General features: G+C 36.9%; 1 long non-coding RNA gene across 1 annotated transcript; it reads left to right on the top strand.

Moving 5' to 3' along the window:
• The first annotated feature begins 1,797 nt into the window (after positions 1–1,797).
• LOC307172455 lies at positions 1,798–7,716 on the top strand. Its single transcript, XR_013823712.1, has 3 exons — positions 1,798–1,986; positions 2,069–2,186; positions 5,735–7,716. It is a non-coding gene; the product is annotated as an uncharacterized lncRNA (long non-coding RNA).
• Positions 7,717–8,649: the final 933 nt, after the last annotated feature.

Below are 8,649 nucleotides of genomic sequence, written 5' to 3' on the forward strand. Positions count from 1 at the left end.
TTGCTGTGTGAATACAAAAATAAAGCATGGACATGATTTGAAAAACGTCGAAGTCACACGTTTATTGTTCGCGGTCAGAAATGAGCGCATTGGAAATGAATGAGAGGAGTTTCCTCTAGTGGAAGCGTCTGGAACTGCAGCCGAACAACATCTCACGGAAAGACCATTTACTGAGATATCAACCTCACATTTGGAACACAACTTGTTTAGATTTAAGGCTTTGATTTTCTCACAGTTTTAGAGTAAAACATGATGAACTAAATTAATAACCTTTTTACAACAGAAATGAAGCATCACTGAACTTAAGCTGGACTGTGACGCTATGTTCTTCTGGAAACAAACTCTGTTGCATTATTTCCCTGTTATCTCTGTAAAGCTGCTCTGAATCACTCAGTATTGTAAAAAGCGCTGTATAAATAAAAGTGACTTGAATGATAAGTGTTTGAAAACTGGCATTTCCAAACGTCCTAAACGCCAGCTAGAAGTCTCTACGGTGACATCAGCCTGTAAAACCCTGGTTTCCTCTATTTAAATCTTGGTTCTGCAGTAAATGATCAGGGGAAATCTCTGGAGGCCTGGACTCTCAGATGGTGGGAGGTGTCAAGCTTTGCTTTCAGATTCAATCCTGCCTCGTCAGTCCTGTCGTGATTTGCTAACGGTTGTTCCGCTTGTGCATGTCGATATTCACAGAGAAAGCCTCTGCACTCCCACAGATGTTTCTGCTATGAGAAACACGGGCACATATGAGTGGATCTGAGATCAGCCCCAGCAACACTTCGTCATGAAGGTTTACCCTTTACACCGGGACGCTTGTCTAGGCCTTCACATCTCAGTGGTGTTTCCCTCTCTCTGAAGTCAACTTCATTTATAGCGCTTTTCACAATACTTTATTATTTAAATGTATTATATTTATTTATATATTTAAAATATTTTTTATTTCAATGAAATTAATGTACTATGTTTTAGTATGATAATGTTTTTTATTTAATATTTTGTATTTTCAGGGGATTTTATGGTATTAAATTATATTTACGCTGTATGTAAATTATGTTCACTTTTTGAGCATAGACCTGAAAATTAAATTTTCAGCTTAAACTGTGGTAAATCTTCAATGCTTTAGAGCAAGAGATTGAAGTTTGATCTCTTTTCAAAGACGACACTTGGCAGATTATTGCTGAAGTCAAGTCAAGTCATCATTTATACAGCGCTTTTAACAATATAGATTGTTTCAAAGCAGCTTTACAGTGATAATTACAGTAACAGAGATTGTTTAGGCTTTACATCAGATCTAGATTGTCCAGTTATTCACTTCCGTTGTAAAGATCATTAGTTATTAACTTAGGGGCCGCTAACACGACACCGTTCTAACAGAAAACAGAAACTTTTAATGCGTTCTGGCCGTCGACAACAGTGTTTGGAGCTCGAGAACGCAAACCTTGAAACAGGTTCCAACGTGCAAGTTTTGAAAAGTTTTGGAAAACGTGATCATCTCAGAGTAAAATTAAAAAACGCGAATCTGTGAAAGCTGTTGCATACATGCATATCATGTGTTTAGTGCATATTGTGTGTTGCATTCATGTATCCCTTAACATTATTGCACCGTGAACTAACATTAGCTAAATATATTGTTCATAACCATCATTTTGATAATATCTTCAGTCATTCTGGGTTCGATTCCCAGCGAATGCATGAACTGATCAAGTGTGTATTGAATGCACTGTTAGTATCTTCTGACAAAAGCGTCTGCCAAATGCATGAGCGTTCACTATATCGCAGAGCCCTTGCTGAACTCGCTGCCAGAGCGTTAAGGGCAGCAGACAGTGGGGAGTTTGCTCAAATACTCGCTTCCCCTGCGCTTTCTTTTTGACACGTCTAAAGGGTCCTTTCTGTCACGATGCCACTCTTCCCTGTAGTTTCCATGCGGGGGGAAAGAGCCCGTGACCTCGGCACCAATGTCTTGGCAGAGGCGTTTTGCGAGAGCAGAAGGTCCGAGTGCTGCCAGATACACCGCAATATGATGCTTAAAATGCAATTCGGTTTGTTTTTCAAGCCTCTATCTTTTCTTTAGCAGTTTGGTTGCGTCATTTTCCCCACCAACTAACAGCAACTGAGAAACACGGTCGAGACAGGGATGAACGCTTCCAGACCGCGATGAGAGATCGACAGACTGACGGATATAAAATTGGGTGAGTATTTGGACGCCAGAAGGTCAAGCCCCTTTTTGACCCTCCCTTTTCGCCCCCCACGTCTATATTTATGGTCTGCTCCTGTCTCATGTAAAGAACAACAGCAGGAGCGGACCATCACATTTGGTCCCCAGCGTGGGGGCCGTTGGTAATCCGAACCGTTCCAGCTTTCCCACCGAGCCTCTCTTCTGCTTCTCTGCGAATACTCCGGCTTTCCTCATTTGCATCTGCTAATTAGATCCTGTTAGCATCATTTTGTACATGACGCCCCTCTAAAGCAAACGAATGAATACATCCACTTGTAAAGAATATAACAATGCTGTTAAAGATACTAATTGACTTATGTAAGAGGGATCATTTATATGTGTAGCCTATTCCCAAATGCTTTGTCTAATTAAATATGGACTCTTGTAGGATGAGATATTTATGATGCACTCCTGACCAGCAGCCTCAGAACAAATTACGTATTTGTTTACGAGAGCAAACATTTAGGATGTTCAGGACAGGGCTGAGATTTTTTGGCATGTCTTTCTTTTCACCAGACTGACTCAAAGAAATTGATAAAAAAAAATTAGTTTTATTTCTCAAGATGATGAACTGGACACTGTAAACACCGTCTGAGGTCATGTGACAAGCCTTTATGCAAAATAGAAATACTCGTGCGACTTTCTATATGTCTAACGACTAATTTAATATTAGTATGGAATCTTGTTTCTGAAAAAAAAAAAAATTCCAAATTGTGATATATAAAATTGTAATTGTGGGGGAAAATTGTGAGATAAAGTTGCAATTTTAATTTGTTAAAAATTCAGTGGTGGAACCAAAGCTTGCATACATTTCGCGTATGAACTGTCTATTGTCAATAGTGTAGCGATGTAAGAAGTTTCTTTCAATCCAAGAGATTTTCTGCAAATTCACATGAACAATTTGAACCTAGAAGTTTGTTTCCGCCACAGAATAAAAAATAAAAAAGGTAATTGCGACTTTTTATCTTCTGACTTTTATCTCAGAATTGCGTGATATAAAGTCGGAATTGCGTGATATAAATTCGCAATTGTGAATTATAAAATCAGAATTGTGAGATATAAACTCGCAATTCTGAGGAAAAAAGTCAGTCTTTTTTTTTCTTAGAATTGGACTTTATAACTCGCAATTGAGACTTTATATCACGCAATTCTGAGAAAAGATGTCCGAATTGCGAGACATAAACTTGCAATTGCGTGTTATGAAGTCAGAATTGCAAGATAAAAAACTCTGAATTGCGAGAAAAAAAGTCAGAATTGTGAGAACAAACTCGCATTTCTAACTTTATAACACGCAATTGCGACTTTATATCACGCAATTCAGATTTTTTTTTTCACAATTGTGAGATGTTTTGTTCTGTGGCAGAAACAAGCTTCCATGTGAACCTGAGCAAATCAACGTTGTCGTCTGAAACTCCCCTACAGATTTCTGCTGGAATGACTGGATTTCGCCCCGCAAAAATTCTCTGCATAAATGAACTTATAGTGTGTGTCTGCTAGCGCGGAGCAGAGCGAGTGTTTTCAATTCATTCCTAGGGAAGTTGAGCTTCAGGCTCGCGCGGTGCATTGTGGGATTGACCGCGGAACGGAGAAAGCGTTGAGAACGGCCGAGAGCGTCAAAGGTTGGGTAGTTGTCGACTTTAGCGCAAATATCACGCTAAAACATATGTCATGAGCGTTTAAAAATACTCCAGAGTTTATGCTGGATTTAGTGCGTAAATCATATTGTTTACACACTGGACGCTTTGCAGTTGTTAGGCTAGCCTACATATGCGGTGTAGATATTGCACTTTGGATGCTTTCATTGTGATTGTACTGGGTTTACAAAAATGTATAAAATTGACAGTTTGTCTTTTAGGGCTCCCAGTATTGTATCTGTGATGATTGTATTGTTGGGGGAAAAAACAGATGAAACCATTCGCTATAGACATGCCCAAAAGCATAGGCATTTTAGCAAGGACTTTCACTGCTACAGATAAAAATATGACAACGTTTTCAACTATTAAAAAAAAAAAAAATGCTTTTTGGCCACTAATTTACATGGCAAAAGCTTTGTGTGGGCCTGAAAACGCAAACTTTTGGAAACGGGTTTCAAAGTGCAGGTTTTCGTCTCCATGTACCTCAACTACAAAAACACCAATCTGTTAAAATGTTAATGGCATGCGCATGCGCATTGCGCAGATTCTTCACAAATTGACATCGCCAACTACTGGCCTGGCAGCAGAATACAGCTTTTTTATCGTGTTTGTGGATCAGTGTGAATGAGTTCATTTGGACAATGTTGTCGTCTGTACTAGAAAAACGCAAGGGAATAACTTTTTTGTATTTAGTAAGGTGTCTTGTAAACATACCCTCAAATGCATTAAACAGCACATGCATCTGGCAGGGCAAGCCGCTCTAAACTGTAGCTTTATGCGTTAGTTTGAAGCGCTTTAAGCTTCTACAACATTTAGGATTGTGCACTTTTTCCCCACAGCAGTATTTTCACATGCATTTGTAACATCAAAGTATATCTATATTATATGGATATTGTCCCATCCTGTATTGGAGTTTCAGTTTCAAATTGAACTGCGTTCGTTCGTGCAGGACTGAAAGAAAATCTGAAAAAAAAAAGAAAAAAAAAAAAAGCGAAAATCTTCGCTACGAAATGTGAATGTGTAGCGACACAGTGTAGCTAATATTTGAAACCTTTGTTGCATAATATGTCATATAATTCCAGAAGATAATACACAGCATATGGGTTATTTGTGCAGTATGTAGCCTAAAGTGCACTAATGTTTCATTCATTACACGCGACTGTGGAAAGGGGGCGGGGCAATTTCCACAAATCCGGCGGGAGTCTCGTGTCACTCCGTGAAAAACAATTTAGCGCAAGTTCGTTGATTTATTAGCATTCCAGCACACTGAATATAGTTGAGCTTCATTTGAGTCATTGATTGATTTATTGTTTCTGTGGTTTAATCACTTTCCCAGAGGTATTTTGTAAGCTCTTTATCTTCACAAACTTAAGCCAGAGGTAATTAATCCGCTTTCTGTATGTGCAGCACAGAAATGCATCATGAATCAAATATCAAGCGTGACTAGTACATCAGTTTCTCCTATAATGACAATCTTACGGTATCATCTTCACTTCATCAAAAGTTCAATCATTTGTATAGTCTGTCTGCGACTGCTTGTCTAATCATTTCAGAATGCATTATTATTTTCCCTTGATTTACACTGTTATGGAAGAACACTGAAACACACTTTTGATCACCTTTTATTTTCCAGCTAAACAATGCTTGTTTAATCACTTTATGGTAAAATCACTGTAACGCATGATGACCTTATTGCTTTTAGTGAACGAGAAGCATTGATTTGTGTTGTGTAAAGATGTCAGATGTTTTAGATCTGTTTTGTCATTCAATGTTATGTTAAAATAATGATAAATATGTTTTTATTTGTATCTTTTAATGCAAATCTAATGAATGAAGAGAGTTTTTATTTTGAGAAAACATGCTTTCCATCTTCTCTGCTTTCTTACAGATGTGTGTAAGGTCATGGTGGTCGTCCTCGAGGCAGATTCCACGCTTCTGTTTCTGAGTGTGTTCAGGTCTGTCAAAACCACTGGATTCACTTACGTTTAACTGCCTGGCAAAACCCTGAGCGATAGAAAGAGGCAGTGAAGAGAGAAACAAGGCCTTAAGCCTGAGATTAAAGAGGAAAACAGAGCTTTACAGGAACATTTCACCAAAAAAACAACATCGGTTTGCAACAAGATTGGAGTGAGAATAATATGTTATTTTTTCCTCCGGACTTAAATGTAAAACTGTAAGTTATACAGGTTTGGAATGGCATGAACATCATTCATTATTATGTAGTTACACTTTACAATAAGGTTCCACTAGTTAACATAATGTATTAACTAACATTAACTTGTATCGTTCAACTGGTCAAGGTTGATATGGGATTTAGAAAGTAATTAGTAATGCAATATTTTTTACCTTTTGTTTGTTCAAATTTATCTGGTCTTTAATAACATTCTGAAAACGTTTGCACAAAAACATTATTTATACATGGATCATGAAATATTTCAACATTTTTGTTCAAAAGTAACGTTTAAAAAGTAACGTCCAATGTTTGCGACAATTTTAAATGTAACTACTTGTTTCAGAACGTTCAAAAGTAACGTTTTAAAAGTAACGTTTAATGTTTTGGTTGGATGTTACTAATTCAGTAGCTACTATTTACTACGTAGTTTCAGATATTTAGAAAACATTCAGAAATGTATATTTGCGAAATGATAAAATGCGAAAACCTTCAAATTGAACTTTTTAATTTTTTAATAACAAACCTAAAAAAATGGCACCTTCAGAGAACATTCATAAACAACTGAATGGGAACGTGTTTTTGTTTCTTTCCGCTGTCATCTAAACATCATCAAGCACATTTGACCAAAACATGAAAGCAAATGCTTTTCCACCCCGCGAGCGTCATTAGAGCCGCGCGTCTTGTGTTCCGCGCGGACCTTTGTCTGTCGGACCGAAGCGTTTCTGCTCAGCGGCTCCAAACTTCTCCGCGCAGTAATTAACCTCTCTGAGGAGAGAGACGTACATAAAGAACCGTATAAGAGCCCAGAGCAGAATGGATTCTGAGAGCGTCTGTCTCGTGTGCACGATCCCATTCAAAGCCACGCGCTCTTCCTCCTCTTCCTCTTCTTTTAACACATGTGAGCTCCAGCATGTAATGAAGGGAAACTGTGATATGTGGAGCCGAGAGCAGATCTTTCTCTCTTAATGAATACAGAAAACACCGCGTCTGAATGGACGAGCTCGGGCTCCTGCTGAAGAAGGCCATCTGACGCCGGCTCTTATTAAAGCACATAAAGCAGAGGCAGAGAAAGTAATTTTGTTCGATCCTTTTCTCCTGGTGGCTTCTGCCACTTTTTTACGGACGGGCTTTTATGGAGCTCATAATTATTTCGGTGAGTGGCCTCAAGCACAAACCCAGGAGTCTTTGTGTCTTTTTGACATTTTTGGGAGAAAATGGATGTCATATTAACATTTCTGTCATTTCTATTTCAGTTCTGAACAAGAGTATGCTTTACTAAAACACTTTTATGTTTTATGCTCATTATTTGGTTTTAGCATTTGATATTCAAAAGACAATATTTGCAAATCTGAATAATTTGAACTAATGTAGTTAACTAACAAATGGATCCTTGTTGTAAAGTGTTACAGTTTTTCATTCTCACCTAATTTCTGCTGTTTATGGTAATGTTGACATACTGTATATTCACAATTATTACAATATTTAAAGTGACAGCAATCTTGAAAAAAAAAATCAGTAACACTTTACAATAAGGTTTCATTGGTTACTTAACTCTTTAGTTAACATGAACAATACTTCTACAGCAGTTATTAATCTCAACATTTACTAATACATGTTTAATATCAAAATCTGTTAACATTAGTTAATGCACCGTGAACTAACATGAACATAACATTAACAAAGGTTATTAAATGCTGTAAACAAAATATTCCTTATTTGTTACTTAATTTATTATTATTAAGTGTTACCGCTTTTTCATGTTAATGATTTAGTTTTTTACCTTTTATGACACAAGGAAGGAAATACAAGGTAACGACAGGTCGAGTTTTCCTGGCTCATTATTTGGTTTTAGCATTTGATAACAACATATTTGCAAATCTGAATAATTTGACTGGAGTGATTATATCTGTTTGTTTGGGAAAACAACACAAAAAGCTCCCATTAGTTAACTCAGTGGTTCCCAATCCTGGTCCTGGGGACCCACAGCTCTGCATAGTTTGTATGTCTCCCTCATTTAACACACCTGATTCAGATCATTATCTCGTTAGGAAAGAGCTCTATGAACTGAACTGGGTGTGTCAGATAAAGGAGACATATAAAATGTGCAGAGCTGTGGGTCCCCAGGACCAGGATTGGGAACCACTGAGTTAATGCATTAATAACATTATCAGTGAGCAATGCATTTGTTACAGTAGTTATTAATCTTTCATAACATTAGTGCATGTTCAGGTCCAGTAAATAATAATAACAGATGCAGCTTTTGATTTGAATAATGTTGACATTAACATTAGCTTAATAAAGGCTTTAGGAGTTAAATGATCGAGTTAACTAGTGTTAACAAATGGATCCTTGTTGTAAAGTGTTACAGTTTTTCCATTCTCACCTAATTTATTTGCTATTTCTGTTGTTTTATGTCGTATAATATCATATAATCAGTATAATTTTAATATTGATATACAGTATATTCACAATTATTTACAATATTTACAGTCCGAATTCTTGAAACTAAAGCTTTCGGTAACACTTAACAGTTTACATTTATTTAGTTTACATGAATAATACTTCACAGCATTTATTAATCTCAAAATTTACTAATACATTTTTAATATTAAAATCTCTTAACATTAGTT

This window comes from Squalius cephalus (assembly GCF_949319135.1).
Source record: "Squalius cephalus genome assembly, chromosome: 15".
Taxonomy (NCBI): domain Eukaryota; kingdom Metazoa; phylum Chordata; class Actinopteri; order Cypriniformes; family Leuciscidae; genus Squalius; species Squalius cephalus.